The 13,402-nt window shown below is 51.6% G+C and overlaps 1 long non-coding RNA gene across 1 annotated transcript; it reads left to right on the top strand.

The window, feature by feature from the left end:
- The first annotated feature begins 4,393 nt into the window (after positions 1-4,393).
- LOC131492659 (uncharacterized) lies at positions 4,394-12,566 on the top strand. The gene is made up of 2 exons (XR_009252220.1): positions 4,394-4,495; positions 11,555-12,566. It is a non-coding gene; the product is annotated as an uncharacterized LOC131492659 (long non-coding RNA).
- The last annotated feature ends 836 nt before the right edge of the window (positions 12,567-13,402 follow it).

Below are 13,402 nucleotides of genomic sequence, written 5' to 3'. Positions count from 1 at the left end.
ACGTGGAAGGAACTGCAGGGTGTTCTGCCAAGTGAAATAAGTCAGGCAGAGAAAGACAGATACCATATGTTTTCATTCATATGTGGATCCTGAGAAACTTCACAGGAGACCAGAGGGGAGGGGAAAGGGGGAAACAAGTTGAAGAGAGGAAGCAGGCATACCATAAGGGACTCTTAAATACTGAGAACAAACTGAGGGTTGATGGGGGGTGGGGGAGAGGGGAAAGTGGGTGATGGCCATTGAGCAGGGCACCTGTGGGGATGAGCACTGGGTGTTGAATGGAAACCAATTTGACAATAAATTATATTGAATACAAGAAAAAAGAAAAGATGCTCAAAGTCACTCCTCATCAGGGGACTACAAATCAAAACCACACTGAGATGCCACCTGACACGGATCAGAGTGTGCCTGTGGGTGGGCAGTCAGCACTGCTGCTTTGCTGGGACACAGTGTGTCCTCCAAAAGCGACAAGGGGTGGGGGGTCTCGCGCTTTGGGAAACATGGACAATCAGGAGCAGCGCGGCTCCAACGTAGCCCAGGGTGTCCCGAAGCTGGCCCAAACGTGGCCCATCAGCGGCATCGGGGCTCTTACAGGCTCCTGAGCCCCTGTCGGTGGCTGAGGAGCGGGGTGGGGGAGGGGCTTGGAAAGAGCACAGACTTGGGTTATGATTGCATGGAGGCCCGCCCATGCATATTTTTGGGGGTGGTTTTGGCTTCTTGGCTACTTTTCTAGAGCAGTTTTAGCAAATGTGACGGGAAGCTCCAGAGATTTCACACACATTCCTGCCCTTACAACGGCACAGCCTCTCCCCTGAGCAGGTATCCGAAACCCCCACCAGGGCGAGGCCTTTGTCACAACCCCAAACCTGTGCTGATTTGTGTCCATAGCCCAAGGTCTGCAGCTGAGATCGGGTTCGCCTCTGACGTTGTATCCCAGTGCGTCTGGGCGGGTGCGTGATGAGGAGTCTCTGCCGGTGCAGCGTCCCACCGGGTAGTGTTTCCGCCCTGATGCAGTAGGTTCTGTTGTAGCTGGTGCCACAGCCCATTTGCCAGGCGGAGAGGTGGGCGGGAGGCCGGCGGGTTCTTGAAGGTGGTAGGAGCCCGCATGCGCTGTGGAGGGCGAGGGAGGTGCCCTTCTGAGCATCCGGCTTCTCCCTTGCTAGAAGTCTTCCAGCTACGAGGATGTCGCCCTGGGGCCCCTGTTTCTCCGAAGACCGTCCCTTTCGAGGCAGGTGAGTTCTGGTGGACCCAGCGCCGCTCGGACTCCCACAGAGGCCACAGTGCCAGCCGTGAGAGGCCGGGTGGCTCGGGGCGCCCTGGTTCTGCTCACTTGTGGGACAGCATTTGGCCACCCTCGGGAGCAAGGCCGGCCTGTCCGTGTGGACGCCCGCAGGCTCCCGTGACTCGTGGTGGCCGCTCTGTGGAGGTGAGGTGTGTGTGGGGGCGCCTCCCGTGGCAGTGCTGGCTTAACCGCTCGGCAGGCAGTAAGGGCCCTTCTCACTGCAGGTAGGGGCTTCTGGGAGGTTCTCTGGGTGCCCGCCTCAGCCGCGGCTGTCGTGTGAGGAGTGTGCCGCCCGCCCTCACAGAGGCTGTCGGAGACCTTCCCGCCTTGTCCGTCCCCTGACCCCGCCTCATAACTGGGATGCCTTGCTTCCTGGATCGTACCCCCATCCCAGACCTTCCCAGCCATGTGCTGACAGGGCCGTGCCTCTGATACAGAGCTGGGCGGCAGCTGGGGGAGGCCCTCCACTGCAGAGATGGTGTGTCCATTCAGTTGAATTCTCGCGTTCAAGTGCCAGTTCGGTCACTGGTTGTTTTGTGACCGGGGTGTATTAATCACCGTCTTTTTCTCCTGCCTTGCCCTCCTGGTAAGTGAGGACAGCGAAAGAATCATGGCCCTTGGGGTGCCCACACACTGCCCATCGGTGCACGGTCCTCAGAGATCAGGAGCTCACATCGGCGACGGGGCACAGGGCACGCCCTGCATTCTGCTGGCTCGCGCTGCCTTTTCCTCTGTGGCAAGCCTTTCTCAAGGAACAGAGGGTCGTGTGATGAACACCCAGGCAGGACGGCCTGCTCCCACAGCTCACTGATGGCTACTTGGAGGGCTCTTTGGAGGTTTTGGGGGATGAAGTCTAGGTGTATGTGCAGTGGGTGTCAGGTCCATGCGGACAGGGCCAGCACGGGCATTGCACTTCCCAGCCTTGCGGGAGTCTCCCGTTCTGGTTGAGACTGAAATGGCCCATAGGACCAAGTCTGGCAGGACCCAGTGCTGGGCGGGGGCCTGTGTGTGGACTGCGCTGCGACACGGGAGGGTGTGCTCCCGGAACCCTCCGTCTCTGCTCACCTCATAGCCTGGTCGCTAGTGTGGCTGCCTGTCCTGTTCCCTTTTGGCGTTTGTTTTCTCCATATCCTTGCTTCCACCTGGGTATGAAATCTACTTGCGTGAAGCAAGTCTAACCCTGTTTGGTTTTCTGTGGATAATTTGTAGCCTGTTAAGGTAGCTTTTGGTGTCTGATGATTGTCATGGAAATCAGGAGAGGAGGCAGGTGTCTGTAATTGTTGGTTATGCTTGTGTCTTCCCTGAGCTCAGCTCCACTTGGTGCTTACCGCCATGGGTGTCCCGAGCCCCATGCAGCTTCGGAGGTCCTGGTACAAACCCAGTTGGCTGTGCCTGTCTCGCCCGTCCTACACGTGTGTCTCATGAGATCCGGCCCTGCCTCACCACCAGGACCTGCCAAGGGTCATAACGCTGGCGGGTCCGTGGCCCCACGGTCCTTTCCAGGGCCCACAGCCACATAGCCGCAGACCCACAACCTGTGACAGAAGGAAAAATGGAGTCAGAAGGGGTTCATTTGTCATGACGGCAGCCAAGGGACACTGTGTCTCCACCGTGTCGAGCAGACTGTCTGTAAGCTGCCGATGAGTCCGTCAGTTTGTAACCTCAACCGAAATGTCCCCGAGAAGCAGAAGTCAGACCCGAGTGTGGGGTCAGGGGGTTGGGTGCCTTGTCATTTTACACACGTCCCTGTAGATTCCAGCCTTGCATCGCTACCAGAAGTGACAGTGGATTAGGCCACAAGCTCGCTCCATTTCCCCCAAACAAAGAGCTTTGCACAATCATGCATGGGAGGGCTCCGTGCTCACCAGGGTTTGCCCTGAATGGCGTCAGGAAACAAGCACCTTCCTTCTCAGCTGGCCGTGGTGTATGGTGACATGGTCTGGGTCTCCGCTTCTACCTTCTGTGGCCGGGCTCCTGGTGGTTGGAGGTCCTGGGGAGGGTACACCCCTCGGTGCAGATGGGCTGGGGGTCTCAGTAGGCCCACTGCCCGGACGCGAATCCACCCTTTCGCCTGGTGTTATGTCGATCCTAGGAAGTCGTTTTGGACGCTGCACAAAGCACAGCTCATAGCTTTTCAAATGAGTTGCTGGCTGTCATTTCAGGGCTGTGCTCCTCTGTCTGGGTGCACGGTGAACTCATGTCACTCTCCTCTCCACCCCACAGTTGCTGCCTTTGGAGGAAGAGTCACAAGATAGTGTGGCAAGGACACGATGTGTACCATCAGCTCCTTCTTCCCAGAGGTCCCTGAGCTTGGACAGGCTGCAGCAAGGGGCACTGCCCAAGGCCAGCCACGAGGACATCAGGGACGCCACAAAGTAAGGGGCACAGGCATCGTAGGAGATATGCCTGTGGGCTGGTTTTCAGCTCTGAGAACCCTTTGATCTCTCCATGGGGGAGAAAGGGTCAGAACAGCGATTCCAAAGAAAGGCCAATGAACTGAGTTTACGTGCACGGTGTTCTTGGGATACCTGCCTGGGTGCCCTGGGTGTGGCCAGCAGGGCAAAAGGCAGGTGGGAAAGACCAGAGTCTTGTGATGCTGGTGGCTGTAGGGCAACCTCGTTTGCTCAGATCCTACACACCAGCAGTCCTGAGACCTGCCTTTTCCTCCCGGTGGATCCTGGGTGACATGCTCCCTAGGGCTCCTCTCCTGGGCTGCACTGTGCCCTGTGGGGTTGTCAGGAGCCATGCTCTCTTCCCCCCACCCCCACCAGGCAGCTTCAGCAGCCTCTCTGTTACTCGCACCACGTCCTGGGGTGGCTCAGGTGTGCATGTCCTCCGTGCTCCCGGGTCACGGCCAGGGAGGGGTGCTGAGCGTTCTCCACCCAAGGTGCTTGGACTCCAGATATACTTGGGAGGGAGACAGTGTCAGCTCCCAGGGCGCAGCCCTCCCTAGAAGCTGGGGGATTGTGCTTCTAATCACGTGGGGCGATGTGTCGTGCGACGAGCACGCGTGGAAGATGCTCTCCTGTGCGTCCCCCAGATCCACAGCCTCTCAGGATGGCCCCTTGAGCAACCTCAGCAACACTAGCAATAACGAGGACTCACTGAACAACGCCCCCAAGAAGAAGGGCATCACAAAATCCACCCGCTGGTTGCTCGCCAGAAAACAAAAGGTCCACCCCAGCCACGCTAGCGACGAGCCTGCATGACCAGGTTGGTGTCCCCTGCGTGTTTGCAGCGTGTGGGTGGTCTTACTGGCCTCATTCCTCTAGATCCGTGGTGTCTCTGCCTGCAGACCCCTCCCCGTGTCGGGAGACCTCACGTGGCCGTTGACACCCCCCACCTCCCCTTTCATCACTCTGCTTCCCCACAGCCACTGAATTGGAGCCACTGAATTGAAAACCCTTCCCAAGGTGCCCTGGGACTCAGCAAATTGGGCGGACAAGCTGAAAAACACCAAAAACTTTAAAAAATAAGCATTGTGTTTCTTGTCACCTTGCTGAGCACTTTTCAGCTGTACCTGTTTTGAAAGCAGTAGCTGTTCGTTTGCTCAATATAGTCTATAGCTGCAAAGCAGTATTATGTCCTCCACGGACATAAAAAGGCCTCCAGGGCCTTTTGCTCCTGGAACCATGCTGGGAAAATTCGGTCCCTTGGATGTTGCCAGTGTGTTTTCTTCCACATCCTTATACTTTCTGTAATGAAAACATTAAGATTCGTGGTAGTGCCCTCTGGCTCTCACACCCACTGCTCCCAGAAATGTGTATGTCTTGTAAGTCCAGAGGTCACAAAAATTGGCCAAAACATTTCACTGTGTTTCCTGCGTTTATTTTGTCATCTTCAGGAGGTATGGGTTAAGTACTTGGTCATATGAGGACAGCGTTTATTGAGTTGTTTGCCGCAGCATTTGATTCAGTTTCACAGAGTGTGTGTAAGTGACTTTCTCCGGGGCTGAGATGTTCAAATTGCTCACTTGGGTTCTGTGTTATCATAGGTATAACGCAGTGTCTGAGAGTGGATCATACTGTGGTCTCTGTGGACACGCATGGCCAGTCCCAGAAACATACGGTTGACCCTTGAACAGCCAGGGTTTGAAGATCAGGTCCACTTATAGGCAAGTTATGTGTTTCCATCCAGTAGAGTGATGTAAATGTATTTTCTTTATGGTTTTCTTAATCACATTTACCTTGTTTTATGAAGGAATGTAGCATATACACGTCACTTATAAAATATGTGTTAACCGACTGTTTCTGGTAAGGCTTCTGGGTACAGTGGGCTATGAGGAGTGAAGTTCTCAGGGAGGTGGCGGTGAGGTAGAGCCCCATAAGGCTCCACGAAAGGTGCCTAGTGTTGACAATGTCCGCCTGGGAGAATGAGTCTCAGTCACGGCCGTGGTCACGTCGTATTTGATGGCACGATTCTTGTTACGAACGACCACCTCACTGCTTGGTTTACGTCCTGTGAGATGCGTGTTGTCAGTCACAGGTTAGGAGACCTCATACGTGTGCCTACTCCCTGTAGAATTCCGCAGATTTCTCAATGTCTTTGAGTGGGCTCTAACTGTAAGGCTGGGAAGCACTCATCTGAGGTTTCCATTGGAGCAGGTGATTGGAAAATCTTGTGTGGTGTCGAGAATTGAGTCCTTGAGGGAAATCGGGACCCTGTTCAGTAGGCCTGGTCCCTGGCGGCCACAGTGCTCGTCCATCTTACCGCACGGAGGAGGCAGAGTTCTGTAACCGGGAGGGGCGCAGCCACAGCAAGGAATTGGGTGTCTGAAAGCTGAGGAAGGAAGTAACTAACCACAAAAGGCAGACGAGTCTTCCATGCCTCCAGGATGTGGGCTTGTAACTCTGGTTCCTCAGCACAGAGTTCGGTGCTGGGGGCCGATTGAAAATGCAGAAGCGAGGGGCGTCTGGAGGGCTCGTCCGGTTAAGGCTCCGACTTCAGCTCAGCTCATGATGTCACGGTCCGTGGGTTCGAGCCCTTTGTCGTGTTCTGCGCTGACAGTGTGGAGCCTAGGTTGGATCCTGTCCCTCCCTCCCTTCGTCTGCCACTCCCCCACTTTCTTGCTGTGTCTCTGTCTCTGTCTCTGTCTCTGTCTCTGTCTCTGTCTGTGTCTCTCTCAAAAATCAATAAACTTGAGAAAAAGGGGCAGCGGGGATGGCCCAGTTGAAGGATAGCCTAGCTGTGATTGAGTTATTGTGAATCACAAGAAAAGCCAGAAGCCAACCTTTGTGATACACGTTGTGTATATACATAATTTAATTATAAGGTATGTAACAGAGAAATGTAATAAGGATCTGCAAGTGTTTGAAGCGTGTCCATGCGTTTGAACAACTGCTATTTTAACTAGTGAAAGACCTTGGAAATGAATTGGGTAAATGTGTTTCCTGTAGTGTGTACTTCCTTTTAAATCTCTTCACAGTTGACAGAAGCAGTCTTTCACCAGAAGTAACTAGTGAATCATCTGGTGATTTTTCCATGTCTCCTAAAGCAAATGCAATCTTTGTTACTTTGCATGAACGTGAGGCGTCCTGTCACAGTCTCTTAATATGCTGGGGAGACTTTTCAGGTCTCTCTGATTTTCAACTGAGTCCACAAAGCGGGCTTTGCGATTAGAACTGAGACGTTTGTGTTGAAGTGACAAGGTGCCCAGGCACGGGGCCAACAGTGTTGTCTGACGGGAGGAAGGTTTTCCAGAACACCCGGAGTGTGCAGCTGAAGCATAGGCTTGGGGCACACAGCAGAGATCCTTGTCCTGCATTACAGGGTGTGGATGTGATGGAGAGAGCTTTCGGCAGCCACCGTGGCCATGGGTGTTGACTGTCGGCAGAGGTGCTGGTTTGGAGGAAGGACCCAGTGATTCGCTGGGTCCTATCGATTGGCCTTAAAGCGGATGCCAACAATCGCGTAGACAGTGGAGTTCACGGCACGTTGATGGCCTCAGATGGGACCTTCGATGTCACCGCCCTGGCGCTTCTGGTGCAGAACCCGACCCAGAACACACAGGTGACACCTGGCCGTCCGCACCCGCCCACTGCTCTCTTGCTGGAGACCCTGCAACCTGTATTGTAGCAAGGCAGCGTGTAGCTTCACCGCACAGCTAGTCCTCTCTCCCCAGGCCCGGTCTGTGCTGTGTGGCACGGAGTCCTCGGTGCTGCCTCCTCCTGCCTGAGCTCTGCCTGTCCCTTCCCCTCACAGGCTCGTGAGACTGGCGTGCATTTAGCTCTTATGTGGAGAGAGAAACACTCTTGCTTCGTGTGCCACGTGGAAGTTTCATGGCTTCTGTTTCTGATTTCCCTGTGGAATTCTGTTTGACTCATGGGCTCAGTGGAGAATCAGGAATCTTTTGATCCTTCTACAGAACACTGAACACCTTTGGGAATGCCCTCAGTGTCCCCAGTGCAAATCCCCCTCCACGGCACCCTTGTCTAATTTCCCGGAGAGCATGGACCCCTCTCCCCAAAGGCCCATTCCTGTGGGCTTCCTGGGGGGCTCAGATGATTCGGCGCTCGACCCTTGCTTTGGGCTCAGGTCATGATCTCATAGTTGGTGACGTCGAGCCCCAAGTCGGGCTCCGTGCCGACAACGTGGAGTCTGTTTGGGATTCTCTCTCTCCATCTCTCGCTGCCCCTCCCCTGCTCGTGCTGTCTCTCTGCCTCTCAAAGATAAGTAAATCAAGCCCATTAATGGACTCCACGTTAACATCTCTGATTGAAAATACACTATTAGGATTCAATGGATATTGTTTTGAGTTTGAAGTCTTGGTTTCAACGCAAGTGCAATATGTCGTCATCCTTTAGATTGACATAACTTTTGGGGTGTTGGCTCGTGATTTCAGGCTCGTGCTATCTTGGAATGGGAGTTGAACCACGTTTTGGTCATGGGGACTGACCAAAGGGTCGGTGAAATAAGTTTTCGGCCTAATGATATCTAAATTTGCGTTAACTGTTAAGTATTATATTTGGGGGTGCCTGGCTGGCTGAGTCGGAGGACAGCGTGACTCATAATCTCTGGGTTGTCACTTTGAGCCCTGTGTTGGGGGTAGAGATTTCCTAAAAGTAAAATCTTAAAAAAAAAAAAAAAGGAATGTAGATTATTATGTTTGTAGGAATCATGTACCAGACTACTCTTCCAAATGTGGAGATAATTTTACCTTACAAGTTAAGCTTCACTCTTAATTTATTAACAAATGAGCTTTGGGGTGCTTGTGTGGCTCAGTTGGTTGAGTGTCTGACTTTGGCTCAGGTCAGGATCACACTGCTTGTGAGTCTGAGGCCAGCATTGGGCTGGCTGCTGTCTGCGTGGAGCCTGCTTTGGGTCCTCTGTCACCCTTTCCATCGGCCCCTCTCTCGCTCACACACAATCGTTCTCTCTTTCTCTCTCCCTCTCTCTCTGAAAATCTAACAAACAGGGGCGCCTGGTAGCTCAATCATTTAAGCATCTGAGTCTTGCTTTCAGCTCAGGTCGGGATCTCACACTTCGTGAGTTTGAGCCTCCCATTGGGCTCAGCGGTGACAATGGGGATTCTGCTTCGGATTCTCTCTCTCCCTAGCTCTCTGCCCTTCCGCAACTCATACTGTTTCTGTCTCTTTCAAAAATAAATTAATGTACCTACAAAAACTTAAAAAACTACCAAACCAATGAGCTATTGAGAAACCAATATTTTAACAGAGGTGAGGAGTTTGGTTTCTTTCCTTTTGATATTTGACTTTTGATAGTCTTGAGAAATATTTTTCACATCATAACACGTTGATGGCAGCCTGGCAATAGAGCCTGTAAGTTGTGTTTGGGGGCGGCCGGAGGTCTCTCTGCAGTCCAGGGCCCTGTGCTCTGGGGGAAGGTTACAGTCGTTTATTTAAAAAGACACGAAGTGTTGATTTCTCCTTATACAACAGCAGGACTGATTTACTCCCACACCACTACTTAAGACTGTCTTCATTGCCATAAGAACACTCAAGTGTGACGAGAATAGGACATGTGAAAGGGTGTGGTGGGACCGTCCTAGCGTGTAGCACTGTCCGCAGCTTAAAGACTGTTTTGAAAACCAAAAGGTAGTATCTTCTATAGCAGGAAGGTGATTTCACAAAGACAGTGCGGCAGGTCCAGTCAGCCCAGGAGTGTCCTGACTTGTGCCCAGTCAGTGTCCTGGCACAAATACGGCCCTGCCTCCCTTTACCGCCTGGGGCAGCCATCTGGGCAGGGGGCCCCCAATGGCTGTCAGGAATGGGGGTAAACAGGTGTAAACAAACTTGCAGAGTGCGGTCATTTTAAAGGGCTGGTAACCTTACTATATAGTTTTGGTTTTTATTTCACAATGTGTCCTGTAATTTCCCAGGATGATGATAGAAGCTTCAGGAGGGCACCTTCTTAGAGATAGCAATGTAGATCAAGACACTCTTGACTTACCTGCTGAGTCAGCAGAGACTCTCCCTGCAGACTTCTGGGTCACTTCCTCTCTGTCCTCTATGCAGCCAAAGAAGATGCTGCCGGTCTGTATGTGACGTGCTGCTCTGCCCCAGCCTCTTGGCGGAGGTATGGGAGGCTCTTGGGTTGGAATGTGAACACTGATGGAGAATGGCCGACTTAATATGTAACAAGGCGTTCAGATGCTGTGGCATGCTCAGGCTCGGATGATCTAAGATTACTCCTGACTTCTGCTTATCAAAGTTCCCCAGTGATAGAGATTTTTGTTAACATTTCTATCTGATGGAATATTAGCGTATTCTCTCCACTACTACAACTAGGCATCGTGGGTGTCCTCAGAGCGTTGGACCAGCCTCAGAGCATCACTTGTAGAGCTACGTATGTGATGGGCAGCCCTGGCCCCTCTTTCACAAGATGGCAGATGGACACGGCGAAAGTGTTTTCATGGCCTCTACTGCCCCTTTGCTATTTGAGAGTGAACTCCCGGGGACTCCCCCGGCTGCTTGCGGGTGGAGAGAACCCCACTCAGAAGTGCCCCGGGAGCCCTCAGTGGTTGCTGCTGTGGTTTAGAATGTGTGGGGCTGTATTTGTGCCCTCATGTGCTATTTTAAGACTAACCGCATGCTGCGTTTGCACGCTGCCCCTTGTGTTGCTTGGAGCAGGCATAGTATCTGCACCACAGAGGCTGGATTCAGCCAGTCGTGTCTTAATCCTGCCGACGCCTCCTGTTGGTGAGTAGAGGGCACCGTCCGTGCAGGCCACAGTCGGACACCCTGTGTCCTGTCTGCGCAATGTCCATGTGAGCCAGGAGAGCCGCAGCAGGCTCACTTAGGGACTTTCAGAAATACACAGACACGCAGACGCACATAGACTCACAAACACACACACATACACACACGCACACACACGCACACACACACACACACACACACACACACACGAGCTTCTCTACACCTGCTAAGAGGATGCTGGTGTTTGTGTGCTTACACTTAAAGAGGTTGGTGTGTTCTCAGTTTTTCCAGAGAAAACTGTATTTCCACTCTTTTCGTAAAAAAAGAAGTTTGGGTTCAGTGTCTGCTAATGTCTTTTTTGGTAGGGAGGCAGGATTGCTGTTGGAGCAGTAGGAAATTTTCCAGGTCTGAGCTGACCTTCCCGGTCGTTCGGGAGCAAGTGGCACTGGCCTTTGCCTGGTCTGGTGGAGCTCCCGGGTCAACAGGCCCTGGCTGGCTTGTTTTACGCACACCTTCTTGAATGGACCAGGCCCAAGAGGATTCTCGTCCTCACATGAGTGACACTGGTGGCCTCTCAGTTGAGAGATTAGCTTTTGAAAGCGGAAGCACATTGCCCTCTGAGGCGCTGAGTTTGAACATGGAGATTTCGGGTGTGGGCCCCGGAGCCCGGCCCTCTTCTCCCTGCTCTGAGGACCTCCAGGGGTGGGCTTTGTTCTGCTCTCATCCTGTTTTCCTGTCTCAGCCACAGTGTTTGATTGTTGGGAGCTCCTGGCTGGAGGCCAGGTGGAGCCTATGACACTTGAACTTAGGGTAGTGAGTTTGAGCCCCATTTTGGAGTGGAGATTACTTAAAATCCTGACAAAATAAAAGAATAGTTGATTGATTCCTTCATCTTGTTTTTTTTAATTTGGGAACTTTCAGTCTTAAGCCAGTAGGAACTCAATCGAATAATTCTCATTGATAATGCAAAATGCTTCATATTTTCTCTAGATTCTCAAATCTCTTCAGCCAGGAAGGTCTTTGGGGAGGGGGGACACACGCTAGGCCCCACCTGGGGCCCCGGAAGGTGCTTTTCGGGCTGTCTTAAGACTGATTCTTTCCTTTTATCTTGCAGTTTACCCACACTGCTTCTCCCGATGGTCTTGCAGCACGCTGAGCCCAGCAGTGACTACATTTGAAACTTCAACCAGATCTTTCATCTGTTAATCCTTGTTATATGGACCCTGAGATATTTTATTACAGTGTTTGATTACTGAAAAATTCGTGAATAGGATAGAGAAACTCATTTAGCATTTAATGTTTCGTACATTTCTGTAAATTTGTCACTCCCTATAGAGAGTTCCTGACTTTCATGTATATCCGGGCTATAAATATCCTTTGGAATCAATTGATGTTCTTATATCTCAGTTTAGTCTTTCAAATGAATGTACTGTCATGGCTGTATGTATGAATCCTACGACAAATACGGTCTTTTATAACCTGTGCATGTATTGTAATTATCATTGTTTAATTGTTTGTTAAGAAACCCTGACAGAGAAAAGGATTTTACCATGTTTGTAAAATCACCGTGACACAGCCTGCATTATCCTTTACGAATGTCCCTTAGCTCTACAACCATGGTTTTGATATAAGCAGACTTAATTTGCAGCAATTGTCGCTGTATTTTAACGACTCACCTTAACTACACTTTTTCTAGCAAGAAATGCTTTCTTGTGCAGTGTGAAGAGATTAAAAATATCTGGTGTTGACTATCAGCTAAAGAAACTTGGAGTGGAAAGCTGATTGAAACACTGTGAAAATCTCCCAGGGCCGGTATGCTCTTTCTGAGCCTGGTCCCTGGGGGCCTGGGCAGTTTGCCTGGAGTGACCCGCACAACCTGGGAGCCGAGGCCCCAGAAAGCCTGGGTGGGGCAACCTGGCCACCTCTTCCCCGGAACCCTGCCCACCCCCTTCTCTCCCCCAACCCGAACCTTAGACCCCTGGCAGCAGAACTCTCAGAGGACCAATCAGGGTGCACTGGTCTCCCACCTCGGGCCAGGGCGCTGGGTGCTCAGCACAGAGCAAGATGCAAGATCCTGGAAACAATGGAGTGCAACTCTAATAAAGGCCTTATTGTTCTTACGGAAATCAGCTGTTTAGATTTGTTTGTAAACAAGTTTAAGGAGTGGACCTCATTCTCCATTTGTAGATTTTATTTAATTTTTTTTATGTTTCTTTATTATTGAAAGACAGAGAGAGAGACAGAGCATGAGCATGGATGCCGCAGAGACAGGAGAAGACACACAATCCGAAGCAGGCTCCAGGCTCTGAGCTGTCTGTCAGCACGGGGCCGGGCGTGGGGCTCGAACTCACGAACTGTGAGATCATGACCTGAGCTGAAGTCGGACGCGTAAGTGACTGAGCCACCCAGGCGCCCCATCTCCATGTGTAGATTTTGAGGAGACAGCCATTTCAGGTTAGAGTAGCCAACGTAACTTATAATTTTGAGGTGGCATATAAAAAAGCCACCAAGGAATGTGCTCAGATCATGGAGCCTTATTTCTTATGCAGCTGGGACAGAGATAGAAACGACACGTCTCTTTACATGTCGTTTCTGCTTTTCATTGGACGTTTGACAGTTTCCCTGTGTTTTCTATTCATCTTTTGTGAACTTCCTGATTGTATGACAGAGTAGGTACCGTCTACTTTGAACTACTTTTATCACGGCATTATTTATTGCTGGCTTTCAAGGCAGTAGTGGAGCGTTTCTCACTGCCAATAAAGACTAGTGAGAATAAGCTGCCATTGACTTGAGAAGTGGCTGCCGTGGTTTTCTCTGGTGCTCGGGGCCATGAAGGCACTTCTGCCACGTGGAAGTAGTAGTGTGGAAACCAGCTGATAGAATACCACAGCTGGAAGTGGCAGTTCAGGACAGGGGTGTCCTCCACAGGAGGGCCAAGTGTCCAGACCCCAGGGTAGCGGCC

Source organism: Neofelis nebulosa, chromosome 13, assembly GCF_028018385.1.
Source record: "Neofelis nebulosa isolate mNeoNeb1 chromosome 13, mNeoNeb1.pri, whole genome shotgun sequence".
Classification (NCBI taxonomy): domain Eukaryota; kingdom Metazoa; phylum Chordata; class Mammalia; order Carnivora; family Felidae; genus Neofelis; species Neofelis nebulosa.
The sequence above is the reverse complement of the archived record's forward strand: the minus strand, read 5'-3'. Positions and strand labels throughout refer to the sequence as shown.